The following is a 15,532-nucleotide window of genomic DNA, read 5'->3' on the forward strand; positions in this document are numbered from 1 at the left end:
ATGTTACACACCATCAGACAGTCATGTTTATTCCACAGAAAGACTACCTAGGTATGAAAAATAAGCTGTGTGACTGTGCACTGTGAAAAAGGTGGAACACTTCAGTTACAGATCACTGGAAGATGTTTAGGGAGATACATGAAGAAGGGTACATTGTACACAATTATTAGTGTGATGAAGGCTGGGAAACATAAAGTTATTATGGCCTCTGATGTGCATGTACTTCACATACCCAGTAACTGTGTCACATTCAAGGGAGTAGACAGCACTGTGATCAGATGCGGATGGATGTACCACTTGCCATCTATCCCATGACATGGGTCACATACCTATTGGTCTGATTATATGGTGTGATGTCCATATTATACTTGGGTGGTGTGTCTGTTTCTTTATTCAACAAATCCTTCCATATTTCTAGACAATGCAAGTGTTATCATAGCTGTGGCAGCGTATTTTGGTCTGTGTTGATACTGTCTGTATTATATTAATATCACAGTTGAAGTCACTGATTGCTCACAATCTGTAGTCCTTCAGGCAGCTGTGTGGATACAGCATGTGTATGTCAACTGTGATGTATATCACTTAACTAATGGGCAGGAAAGGGCCTAGCAGACACCCTTGATGTACAGACCTGATCACTGAACATGGCATATAGATCACATCACACATTTCAACATATTAAGGTGCCATGTATGTCATACCCTGTTCTACCCATTTTTTGATATAGCTGTTTATGGCCACATATGACAGTGATGAGTGACTACCTCAGTGTGGATTTGCGTCAAATGCCTTGATCTGGTCAACTACCATAAGGTGATAAGCACTAAAAACTCACAGAGGTCTGTTGCACACACCTTCAGTATTACTAGTTTACATGTAGAAGAGGTTGATGATGACATGTTGGTCTACCTCACAGACAAGAAGAGTCACTATGTTTCTATACATGCATGGATCAGGTGCTGTCCCCCCAACTTAGGTGGATGCATGTTGATGTACACCCTTGTATGGAAACATAGGCTATGTGGCGGGTGTCTTGAACTGTGTATTCAATGGTATCAGGAAAGTGTATGTGCTGAGTAATACCATAGGTAATCTGTCATGTTATCACAGCCGATTGATTCTGTGTGATAGGCCTGGATGCAGGTAAGACAGTGCATACTGCCTGTTGTGATCTAGGCTATGGTTTTTACACAGTTGCCATGAAGGTTTCATTGAGATAAACCTCCGAGCTGGGGATTAACCCTCAAGTCAGTTGATGAGTATCCAACTGGCTCAATGACAGAACACATCATGTAAAAGTTGGTGAATCAACCTATGCCAGTAGATCTCTCACCACTGGCAAACTCCAGGTATCTTTGCTTGGCTCTTCACATTTTGAACTCTTTTTCTCAATGGTTCAGGCTAAAGTATATGACCTTTGGCATACGAAGTTGTTGATTCTTGCATATTTTGTGCAGTCATTGAGTCCACCAATGGTTCAACTGTACATATTTTCGCAGAATGTCCAGATCTCTGCCTCATATTTTTGGTGTGTTCCTCCTATATTCTGTACCTTTCTGGCAAATAGCTGAGGATTTAAGTCATTAAATAATGACGAACATTTGAGTTTAAGAATCCACATCCATCAGAAAATTCATGCTAATGCAAAACCTATTATTCTAGCAACTTTCTAAGTTTGTAAGAGCAATATTTAAAATCTGTACTTTAAACAGAACAAATAAACTTGAGAACTCAAACAAAATGGAAAGGCAGTGAGAATTGTCACAGTCAGTAAATCACAAAAAAATTTAAATCTGTCCCTATTTGTCACCTATCATGTTAGGCTTTGTCCAGATTTTTTGCTCTAAGAGGCTGAGAAGTATGGTGACAACATAGTACAGGAGGAGCCTACAAACACAACTGTATGGAGTCATCGGCACACAATCTACAAATAAATGCAGAAATGTGTGTTTGTATTGTTGTCTATGTGAAAGGTGGAATTCCATGTTAATCACAGTATTGACAATAGTTCTGCCATTCAGAAACCCAGTGATGCAAGCACTGGGAACACATGTAGACAGCACTCTAAACTTTAACCAGCAAGTGTCCACAATGGTTTTATAAGCCTATGTTGTGCACATCATACGTCACACCATCATACTGATAACTTAGGATTGTATTGCAGCAAAGCACTGGTATCAAGCAATAAATCCAAAGACAAGAGCAGTTGAGTTGAAATACCTTTATAACAAACGACAAAGCTTTCAGGTTCAAAAACCCTTTCTCAATGTTTACAATAGGTATAAGGTAACACCCATTTTTATACATACTAACTAGATCATATGACCTGCAGCCATCATCACATGTCCAGGAAATTATACAATATAAAATGTAAAACACTAAGTGCTAAACAGGTTATAATAACATCAATTATATATACAAAAACTTGAGCATAAACATACAAAGCATATATATCTCAATGAAAAGTGTACTGAATATTAAATGTTAGTAACTTTCATAATATATCAATAAAAATAAAAATAAAATAATAATAAAAATTGTGCAATTTAAGCATACCTTTAATTTATTAATAAGTTTAAAAGTAAAATTAAAAAATTTTTTAAAATTACTTTAACCTTGTCTGTTGTATTCTTTGCAATACAGGTTTTAGGGATACAGATGCATTTATACCAGGGTATATATCAGCCGACAATCTAATTATCCATTCATATTCCCTCAGATCCAAGGAATTAGATAGGTCCCTCCCCTGGGTGATGCACTAACACAGTCTATAACTTGAAATTTAAAACAATGTGAAGTGCCCTTGTCAAGTATATGCTTATACAACGCATTGTTCTCATTAGAAAGCCTAATATTGGACTTGTGCTCCGTTATTCGTTCTTTGAGCTTTCTAGTGGTTTTACCCACATAGAAACAAGGACAAACTTGACATGTAGCTATGTACACAACACTACTAGTTGTGCAGGTGGCATATCCAAAGAACCTATATTCTTTTCCTGTCATAGGATGTTTAAACATGTCCACTTCATGTGTATCACTACTTTTAATAAATCGTTACAACTACAGTTGCAGCAAGCAAATGTACCATGCTTAGCTGCTACTATTTTTCTTAGCTTCCAATCATAGAAATCCTTATAGCCAAGAATGTTTTTTAAAGTTCGCATGTTTTTATAACTAAAATAAGGTTTTTCTCCAACAACTAGTTTTATATCCTCTTGTGCCATTAGTACCCTCCAGTATCTGAATATTATCTTATTTATTTTATTCGTATATAAGTTAAAAGATGTTATGAATCTCAGCTTGTTATTAGGCATAGGTGTATTAGTATTTTCAAGTGCCCTTGTTGATTCTCTCCTAAAGGTAGGTTCATATAAGCTTTCTCTATTTGATATAATGTATTCTTTAGTTTCCTCCAATAGATGCATGGGGTAACCACTAACCCTAAGCTCTTCTTGGGTTTCATTTAATTGTTTCATAAACATATCTTGATCTGAATTCAATCTACTGATTCTAGCCATTTGTGCCTTTACTATACCCCTAAATACATGGGTGCGTGCATGCTACTAGCATGTAAGTACCTACCCGCCTTACTTCTTTTTTGAAAACAGAGGTATTAATATGATTGTCAAGTTTCTTAATAGACACATCTAGGAAATTAATACAAGTTTGAGATGCTTCCATTTTGAAATTCAAATAGGTAGTGGTGTTATTTAAAAACGTGACATAGTTCATTAAATCATTATGGTTCCCTTTCCAAAGGAGAAAGCAGTCATCTACAAACCTTTGGTAATATATTACATGTTCATTAATATACTTCTCTCCTACATATATATTCACCATTTCCCATTGATGTAAAACAAGGTTGGCGTATGTTAGCTACAGGTGTGCCCATTGCCACACCTGTTTCTTGCAAGTATATCTTGTTATCAAACATGAAAATATTATTTTTAAGAACCAAATCTAGTAACATACAGATATTTTCTATATGTCTAGTAGTATAACCAGAGTTTTGTATTAAAAATTCCCTAATGGACTCTATACCTAGATCATGCGGTATCACCGTGAATAGCGATGTTATATCCATGGTTACCATAAAGATTTTATCAATGTCATAATTTTTAGATTTTAAATCTGTATAACATAACTTTAATTTTGTAAAAAATCTGTTGTGTCTTTAATTACTGTTTTGCACATTGATAATAATGGTTGTAGCTGCTTCTGTAGGTACAAAGATATTGGTTCAGTAATCCAGCCATTGCCGGATACTATCGGCCTCATGGGCGGATTATCTAAAGACTTGTGTACCTTAGAACGCCATATAGCTGCGGTATTACGGGACAAGGTACCGTAAAAAAATGGAACAAATCCAGTGTAATGTCACCTGATAATTGTAACTCATAGACACACATATTCACATAACTTATATATTTCTTAACATCTATTTGTGTTATGTTTTAAAAACAGTTAGATCATTTAGCAATAATAATACTGACTGGTTATACATAGATACATCCATAATGACTATTGATCTACCTTTGTCAGCGCCCTTAATGATAATATTACGACTATCCATCAATTCTTTGAGACCCAAATATTCAGGATAAGTAATATTGTATGTTGTATTAAACACTTGATCAGCATACAGCTTTCGGATGTCATGTTCACATAGATTATAAAAGGCAGTCAAAACAGGTGGATAACAAGGTATGAACGTACATTCTTTTACACATGTTAGCACTATAGTCACTATTTTTAAAAATTAATTTTAAGGCTATGGATCTAATAAACAAATTCAAATCAGTCAGTACATTGACCATATCTTCCTTTCTGGTGGGTATAAATCCCAAGCCTTTAGATAACAAGGTAATATGTTCTCTGCTCAGCATAATGGATGAAAGATTGATAATACCTGCCATTACTTTCTGGCTAACTTGTGTTGTTTTGGCGGACTACTGTTCTTCCTTTTGGAAGCCGTCTGCACATTGTTATTCCTCACATAAGTTCTTCCCCTTGACGCTGATCTATTTTCAGCGTTGTTGCTCCTTTCCTTAACACGCTCGGCGCTTTGAAGTTGGAAGGGCTTATTAAAAAAGCTCTTAATGTTCTGCTGTGTGGCTGGTGTGGTCAATTTTATTTGATCCTTATCCCTTCCAGTTGTTGAAATGTGCTCCGTATCACTTTGCGTATTAGTTGCTCCCTCGTCGGCTTGGCTATAAGGATTTCTATGATTGGAAGCTAAGAAAAATAGTAGCAGCTAAGCATGGTACATTTGCTTGCTGCAACTGTAGTTGTTGTAACGATTTATTAAAAAGTAGTGATACACATGAAGTGGACATGTTTAAACATCCTATGACAGGAAAAGAATATAGGTTCTTTGGATATGCCACCTGCACAACTAGTAGTGTTGTGTACATAGCTACATGTCAAGTTTGTCCTTGTTTCTATGTGGGTAAAACCACTAGAAAGCTCAAAGAACGAATAACGGAGCACAAGTCCAATATTAGGCTTTCTAATGAGAACAATGCGTTGTATAAGCATATACTTGACAAGGGCACTTCACATTGTTTTAAATTTCAAGTTATAGACTGTGTTAGTGCATCACCCAGGCCAGTGGACCTATCTAATTCCTTGGATCTGAGGGAATATGAATGGATAATTAGATTGTCGGCTGATATATACCCTGGTATAAATGCATCTGTATCCCTAAAACCTGTATTGCAAAGAATACAACAGACAAGGTTAAAGTAATTTTAAAAATTTTTAATTTTACTTTTAAACTTATTAATAAATTAAAGGTATGCTTAAATTAATTTTTATTATTATTTTATTTTTATTTTATTGATATATTATGAAAGTTACTAACATTTAATATTCAGTACACTTTTCATTGAGATATATATGCTTTGTATGTTTATGCTCAAGTTTTTGTATATATAATTGATGTTATTATAACCTGTTTAGCACTTAGTGTTTTACATTTTATATTGTATAATTTCCTGGACATGTGATGATGGCTGCAGGTCATATGATCTAGTTAGTATGTATAAAAATGGGTGTTACCTTATACCTATTGTAAACATTGAGAAAGGGTTTTTGAACCTGAAAGCTTTGTCGTTTGTTATAAAGGTATTTCAACTCAACTGCTCTTGTCTTTGAACTTAGGATTGTATAACAGCACTGCAGTCAATGCTCATCACAACACTAATAGAGTATAATGCTCTTTTTTTCATGTACCTCACCAAACACATATAGCAGCTGAAGAGACCACAGGGCTTTCTCAAATGATTACACAAGCCCTACAAATCTTGTCATGATGTATGTGGATAGATTAAAAGCCATATCACTATAATCTTTATTGTATAGGATGACATGAATTCTGCCTGTTTTCCAGGCTAGTCTTTTACCCTGCCCTGTTGGGACTACTACATATCTAAAAATCCGATATAGCTGATGACATCAGCAGTGTCTGTTGAGGAGAATATAACAGTGTCCACACACACACACACACACACACACACACACACACACACACACACACACACACACATACACTTGGTTGCAGTGAGAACAGAACGCCTACTTATCTAATTACACAGACTATAGAACCCAATACTTTACACAAGCACCACAGCTCAACTCCAATTTGGAGTGTGTCAGACAGTACTTTATAGATGATGATGATGACATCAGCAGTGTCTGATGAGGAGAAGATAGTGTTCCACATAGTGGTGTAAAATGCTCTCTGTAATATCAAGCAATAGCTCACACACATATACAACACACACACACAATTGACTGCAGTAAGAATAGAACCACTGCCCATCTAATTACATAGACTATAGTATCCAATACTTTATGTAAGTGCCACGGCTCAAGTCCATCTTGGAGTATGTTAGACAATCCTTTATAGCTGATGACATCAGCAGTGTCTGTTGAGGAGAAGATAGCAGCAGTGTCCAATATGCTGGTGTAAAATGCACTCTGTAATGTCAAGCATGAGCTCACACACACATACACACACACACACACACACACACACACACACACACACACACACACACACACACACACACACAAACAAACACATACACATAAACACACACTCACACACACATACACACACACACACACACACACACACACACACACACACACACACACACACACACACACACACACACACACACACACACACACACACTTGACTGCAGTAAGAATAGAATAGAAACTCTGCCTATCTAAGTACACAGAGTATAGAACCCAACACTTTACACAAGCACCACAGCACAAATATGACTTATACAGGAGTGAAGGTGAGCTTATAGTAGATGACATCAGCAGGCCAAGTGGGAGACAAGGAGTTTTGAGGCCTGCATGAAACGGATGTGTAGGCATGTGCAAGTATCAAAATACTGGCAATCCATATCATTAGAGAAGTAACTGTAGAATGCACACTTCTGCTGTGCTATCCAGGCATACTCACAGCAACTCAACTACAGTGAGAACTGAACCCCTACCTATCTAAGTACACTGACTAAAGAACTCAGTAATTTATGCAAGCATCACAGCACAAGTCTGATTTATACAAGATTGCAGGTGCACTTATAGTATTTGACATTAGCAGGCCATATGGGGGACAGCATGTTGTGAGGCCTGCATAGACACATAGCTTCATAGGTTCATAGAGACCACTAGCCTAATAGCACTAGTGTGTTTAGAAGCCTAGCTGTATAAAACAGAAGTAGCCTTATTGAGCATATTTGCATGATTATTTTTAGCAAAGCAAGTTTGTAAGAAGCACCAACTGGCCCTGTCCATGAGGGATATAGGTGCCAGCTCAGAGGTGACTTTATAATCACCCATTAATCAAGGTGGTGCTCGAACATAGTCATTGAGGAGTACTGCTTCACATGCAGTGGAAGCCTATTAGAGAGGAGTATGAATTGTTGTGGGATATATCTCTCTCTCAGCATGTTCTGTTTATGTCACAGGCTAGGTTGCAAACCCTGTGGCAAATTATTCTTGTCCCATTTGAACTGCAGATGTCTATAATTTCCAGAAAGGGCAGGGTCTGAGACTGCTCTGCAGGGCAGGCACTAGTTACCTCTCAGCAGCCTACTTGATACTAAATATAAAGCTAAACCAAAGAGAACTGTAGATACTCCACCAAAGGCTGCCTGCTCACAAAGATTCCAAATGAAAGAAGAAAAAAGCAGGTACTGGCCACCACGCAAAACAGCTTCAAAATTTTTATTTAAACACAATTAAAAACACAGGAATGAGCACTTTCAGGACCAAGCCCTTCTTCAGATACAAAACTCAAATGAAACTGCAGTTTTTATATAGCTCTTCAGTTAACATTCAGCACTGCACCCTCCTTTTCTGTAGTGCAGGTCTTAAAGGTATAACCCCATTTAAGCCTGGGGTTTTGTATGCTGCTTGCTCAATGATCCATTTAGTTTCATTCAACTCTGTCTCATTAATCAAATCACCTCCCCTTTTGTTTTTATTTACACATTGTATAACAATAAACTTAAACTTATGATTTTCATACTTAGAAATGTGCTGGAAAAGTGCATTATGTTCATGTTTTTATCTTACAGAGAACAAATGGTTCAAAATTCTATTTTTCAGCATGCAGTTAAGTTTTTCCTACATAGAATGAGCTGCAGTCCTGACAGACAGCTAGGTAAACAACATTCATTGTTCTACACTCTTGCATACAAATCAAACCAATACTGTTTTCCTGATAAAGGGTGTACATAGGATTCTGCCTCCACAATTTACTCACATGCTTTGGACTTTATGCACTTTTGTGTACCTGCATGTTGTATAAAATTGTTCCTACTTTTTCTGTCTCCCCTTCGAGTTTTGTATCTGAAGAAGGGCTTGGTCCAGAAAGCCCTCACTCCTGTGCTTTTAATTGTGTTTTAAATAAAAGTTTTGAAGCTGTTCAGTATGGTGGCCAGTACCTGATTTTTTCTTCTTTCCTATGATACCAAATATAGTGAGGGGTATGGCAGTCTTTCCATGTATGCTATGTTTGGATTCCTGGGATTCTCCCATGCACAGCCCTGTGTTTTCTCCAATTGCTGCAAGTTTCTGAGGAGATGCAGAGATATGTGAGCATTGTAGTCCATTATTGGTGTAATAAGAGTACAGTACAGCAGAGGTATGACTACTCTTGTCTTGGATGTGATGTCCATATGTGTGATGTGTGCAATGCAGATTGTGTGTGTCACCACTTTGGGCACATATTAATGAAAGTGTATATTGCTATCAACATATGTTCCCAAGTCTCACAACACTGTATTTGAGCTTAGGGGAGTGCTATGTGTATCATAATTAGCATGGGGTATGTCATTGACAAAGTGGACAATAAGTAATTTTATGCTTTATGTTTCAGTCCATGTGTTTGGCACCAGTCATTAGTCTGTGTCAGCCCCTTCTGTAATATGTTACCATCATTAGGGGACTCTATATGAGTGCATCCAATTAACAGTCATCTGCAAAGTTGATAAATCAAAGGCCAACTGTTGCCTGTGCTTTAGGGAAGTATTTTCTAAATAGTTGAGAGCCTTAACAGATCCTTGTGGTACTCCACTGGTGAGTGGGCTAGTGATGGAGGTACAGTCCTCAACTTTGAGAGTGTGTTTTCTATTGTTGAGCCAGTCGGCTGTCCATCTAGTACTGTATGGCCGAATTCTTCAGATGGGAGATCTTCAGTATGACATGAATGGGAAATAGTGTCAAAGGCACTGGATAAATAAACATAGGCATTATGTCCTGTTGCCCCTCACCCAGGTCTTTGTGGTCAGTATCCAAGAAGTCCACAAGAATCAATAAGCATGATCTACCCTTGACAAATGAAAATGGGTAGAGTCAAGTGTGTTGAAGGTCACCTATGTCCCTGTGGATATGGTCCATGCTAATTCCTGCACTAGCCTGCAGATAAAGCTTTTAGTCTTTTTTAGGCATATGGGTTAATAGTTGTAGTTTTGCATGCTACCAGATTGATGTGCATTGCATAGCACACAGCATTTCATATTATGTTTTGTAGTGTGGTTGATATATGTGTGGAAAAAGTACTGAGACCTAAGGGTTACAGTACTTGGGGGGTGTAAATATTTGGATGAATTGTAAATATGTGACATAATGTTAGAGAGGGCCCTCAGTTTGTAATATTTACAGATGTAATTTCATGTCATACACAGGAAATAGACAGTAAACATCTGTAATACAGTATAAAATATAATTTCCATAGTGCGGTGAGCAGTGGGTTTTCTCCATGGTTAGCAAAGTGAAAATGTATGTAAGAGGTTTACAATCAAAAGGCAAAAAATCAGTTGAATGACAGGCACCTCCTCAAACATGGTAGAAGTGACAGAATGTCAACGTACAGTTGTACGTCAGTTCATAAAATCGTTAAGAAGGCAGGGACATGAAGCATGTTTGGCAGGTTTTAATATTATTATCAACAAAACGTTGTCGATGTTGTCACGTTGACCATTGAACCTATTTAATATGCATGAGTCAAGGATATGCATTGTTAACATCACTGTTCATGCTTGTGAATGTCACATTTATGATAGTAATCTGTATGTAAGATACATATGTGCACACAAAGGAAACAGTGTGCAAATGTGAGACACATTGCTAAAGTCTCACAGTATTAAGTCTATGAAATATATCTGTTGCTTAACTGACTCTGTGGCAGCATGTGTTAATGTATTGATACATTCCTTTTTTGGTCATGATGGTACTTGGCTCAAATGCAGGTATATCTAATACTTTAAAATACTTTTCATTACAGAGTGATAATGCAATGACATGAATTGTTTATATGAGATGTGTTTCTCTGTGTTTGCATAGGGCTGCAGGGTTAAGCGGCATTATGCGGAGGTAACTGCAACATTTTGCAGCAGCTTACAGTCGCTGTATATTGGTGAGTGATGTGCACCTTTTCACATAGGTTCATAGGTATTTACTAGGCTAACAACTACAGGGGCCTTTTTAATCCTAGCCATGCATCCCAAATCTCTGACAAGTTCTGATACCCTTGATAAGTGTAAGCATGGGCCTGGGAGATGAACCATTTACAAGTTACCTGTGTCCATTAGAGACATAGGTGCAAAACCAGGGATGAATTTCCAGTCTCCCATCCAATTGTCCAAGTTGCACTTGAATTGGGTTAGGTGGAACTCTGCTTCACATGGATGAGGACCCTGCTCCATAGATGGGGTAGTCTCTGGGATACATACCTATCTCTCCAGCAGATCCTATTTATACCAAAGGTAAGGTTTAAGTCTTTAGAATGGATAATTCTGGTGCTATTTGTTTTGTGGCTATGCAGGAGGTCCATCAGAGTGGGGTCTGACAATGCCCTGTATGCCAGGCATAGATTTCCCCTACAAAGCCTGTAGGAGACAGAATACAGGAATATGGCCTTAAGGTGGTCTGCATAGGATATATTGCACACACTCTGTATCCTTTTAGTGAGGAACCTCTGTGGATGTTTCAGTTTTTGGATATTCCTGGTTAGGTACATACCAAAAGGGGCATTGTACTCAGTGATAGGTCTAATGAATGCTGAATACAGTTAAACAATGACTTCCTTGGACTTAGATGCCATACCTTTGTTTAAAAGTAGCACAACATAGAATGATTTCCTCACCACTGTCGACATGTGATGATCAAAGGCTAGATTACTATCTATGTGTGTCCCTAAGTTCCTTACTACTGGGTCCTCTCTAAGTATGATAGTTACCAGGGATGGATGACTTCCCAAAGGATACTATTATGCATTTCTTGCCATTTGTTTTGGTCCATGGTTCTGACACCAGTTGTTTGTCTGTGGCAGCCCCTCCTGGAGAACATTTGTGCCAGTGTGAGATTCAATGACAGCTCCTAATTTGCAATCATCTTCAGATTTAGTTAGCCAGAGACCACTGACATTCGTCTTGACTTCTGAGAAGTAAATTCCAAAAAGGAGCAGTCCAAGGACTGATTCCTGTGGGACTCCACTTGTGACTGGCCTCTTTGTAGAGATGGATGCCTCAATTCTAATTTCATGGGTCCTGTCTGCCAGATGGTTGGCTATCCACTGGGTGACATATGGGTTTGTACCTAATCTCTTGAGTTTGTCAACAATGCCCAAATGGGGTATTGTGTTAAATGCCTTCGCCAGGTCAAGGTAGGCAAACTGAACAATTTTGGCCTCATCTATTGCTTTGGTGACCTTCTCAAGGAAGTCTCAAGGAAGTCTACCAGGGTGAGTAGGCATGATCTTCCCTTGATGAAACCAAGCTGGGTTGGGTCCAGTGTCTGGAGGTTTACTATATCACTATTGATCATTTCAATGATAATTCTTTCAACAGCTTTACATAAAAGACTAGTGTGATTTATGGGTCTGTAGTTTCCAGGATCTGTAGATGGCCCACCTTTGTGCAGAGGGATGACTGTTGGCTTTCACTATTCATGAGGCATGAAGCCTGATCAGAGGCTACAGTTAAATAGTAATTCTAGAGGCCTGGATAGGTCATGTTTCATGCTATTTAGAAGGCATCTTGGGAAATTGCCTAGGCCTGTTGAAGAAGTGTTCTTGGTCTTAGAGAAAACATTAAGGACCTGTTCCCTAATAGTAGTAGTGGGAGTTGAGGGGGAGAAAGGAGTTAAGTTGGAGCTGAATTTATCAGCCAGGAGTTTTGCTATATCTTCTGGCTCAGTATAGGTGACTCCATTTACAATGAGATTTGCACACAATGGTGTACTGCCTTTGAAGTTGTGGACATAGCTAAATAATGTTTTGTGGTTGTTCTTGGCCTGGAAGGCCAAACTTACCTCAGATTTGGCTTTGGCAAACTTTATTTGTCTTCTGAGTTGTTTGTTTAGTTTGATTAGAGTGATTTTATCCTGCTTGGAGCCCAAAAAGTGAAAGGATCCACTGTTTTTTGTTGCTACTTATATGTGTTGTGCAAGCTTTTATTTTTGACCAGATTAAAGATGTTAAAATGGAGTAGATAGGAAAGTGGTAAAATGAGGAGGAAGCAGGGGGAAGAACAAAATCTTGCAGTACCTTTAACTTTTAATGCTATAATAACACTACTCTTCTGCTGCATACAAATTACATGCTTCCCTCATCCTGGCTAATCTAGCACCATAGGTTCTTACATTGACCTCCCAGTCCATGGCAGCTGTGGAAAAGACAGAATAGAACAGAATATTGTTATGAATTCCAGTATTGCCTATATTCAGCTCTTAAATCTTACAAGTACTCTCTGTAGTTGATACTTACACAGTTGTGGGATATCCTCAGTCCTAACTTCCTTAACCCAAGCATTGAGGGTACCCCTCTTCTTCCATCTTATCTCATTATAGTGATGCCTACATTGGTCATCAGTGCACGGGATGCAGATGGCACTGGTTACAGCCAGGGCCAAACTAGCACAAGCTTCTAACTTATACTGGGAGTCAGAATTATCCCTCTGTAGAAGCATGGCACTGTGGTGTTTAACTAGGAGCCAATAAAAATCTTGGACTCCTAGACACCCTATCTCTGTGCCTTAAATAGGATGGGTCTATATTATAAGCACGAAAGTCCTTTTCAGCGAATATAAAAACAGTGACACAAATTGCGTGAACCGCGAAAAAAACAAATGCCCTAAACCGCAAAATTCAAAATCTCGAATCGTCATATTTGGCCAACCCCACCACCCGCTATATATTAGCTACCCAAACAAAATAAATAAACCACATACATAAATACACTAAGAAAAACCCTACTTCTAACCGTAAAGTAAAGCTTGCATAGACTACCATGTATGCACTTACCTTAACCCACACCCTAACCCTAAGGTCTGTAACTATCGCACACTTATCTTAAGGAGCTATACCCAAACAAAATAAATAATCCACACAAATACACTTAACAAAACCCCACTTCTAACCATACACTAAACCTTGCATACATTACTATCTATGCACTTACCTTAACCCACACCCTAACCCTGAGGTCCGTAACCATCACATACTTACCTTAAGGAGCTATACCTCAGAAGGGCCAACTGTGATGATTCGATGTTCGAATTTCATGCTTCAGGACGATCAGTGTTTTCACGGTACACTGAATACATGTCGATGTTTCCGTATTCATGTAAGTGGACCTTCGTGGTTTTAATAGGGAACCAATATGACACCTTCTCCAGAAATGCCTACCATGTCTACCATGGATAAAAAGCAATGGAAATTGATGGTTTGCCACCATTTCCAGTTATTGCATTTACTGGAAGTACACACACTGAAAATGCGCTCCACTTACCATTGCACAAACACAGTGCTTGGCAGTGCACACCTCTGAGCACCATGTTGTGCATGTGTGTTAGACAGATGTGAGTGCCATGCCAGTCCAGACAGCAGAAATATACTTACAGGGACATACTACACAGTGTATCCACAGTCATACATTTGAGAATAAATGTGATAATACATAGATAAATGAATATATAACTGACCCAATACTAGTGCCTCGACCCTCATATATATAATTAATATCAGCTACACCATGTCAAGTGTTAAAAGTGAGAGTGACACAAACACTGACCAATAAAAAAGAAAAATAGATAAAAAGTAAAAAGAAAGCAAGAAAGAAAAGGGAGTCATAGTTGAAATTAGGAAAAGCAACCTACGACATACATACTAGAAAAAGTTAGAACACATGACATAATACTACATAGATCTGGATTTGAACTCTCACCCAATTCACCTTCAGAACACAGGATAGGTGCCTTATCCAACTTTGCTACACAAAAAGCTTTGTAGTGAGGAACTTAACTCAATATTCATACAACCAACTGCAACAGCATCTACAGTGATATCAAACCATACAAGTATTATTTGTACATTTAGTAATTTTGGATGCAGTGCACCTAATGATCACACAAACTTTCATTATTATTGCTTGCAAATGTACAGCTCTGTCTAACATTTCTGTGTATGTTGTCCATTCTTCATGTATCTGAGCAGAAATCAGAGACATGTAGTGTATCAGCCATTTTATACCATTGGCCTTAAAATGTGTGAGGATGTTAATTGGCAATAAGATCATATGCAAGTGCCACAAAATGAAGGGCAGGTCAGAGATGAAGAAACACAACCTGTGACTTGTGTGCTACTTACATTTACATTTCAAACCTTAAATGTAACACTTTGTAGATGTGACCTGACACATCCACTCTAAGTAAGGCAGCCTGCAGTGCTTCTCTCAAAACAAATCATATAAAGAACAGAACAAATTGCTGTTTCTCTGTGGTGGATTCAAGATGTAAAACACTGAAGTTGGATGCAAATAAATCTTTCTTCTTTATTAAATTTTGTTGAGCGCTTTCATCTAAACAAATGTAGATTTCCTTGTTCTGATGAAATCTACATTTGTTTAGATGAAAGCGCTCAACAAAATTTAATAAAGAAGAAAGATTTATTTGCATCCAACTTCAGTGTTTTGCATCTTGAATCCACCACAGAGAAACAGCAATTT

This window comes from Protopterus annectens, chromosome 3.part1 (genome assembly GCF_019279795.1).
Source record: "Protopterus annectens isolate FY-2018-M chromosome 3.part1, PAN1.0, whole genome shotgun sequence".
NCBI lineage: Eukaryota > Metazoa > Chordata > Ceratodontiformes > Protopteridae > Protopterus > Protopterus annectens.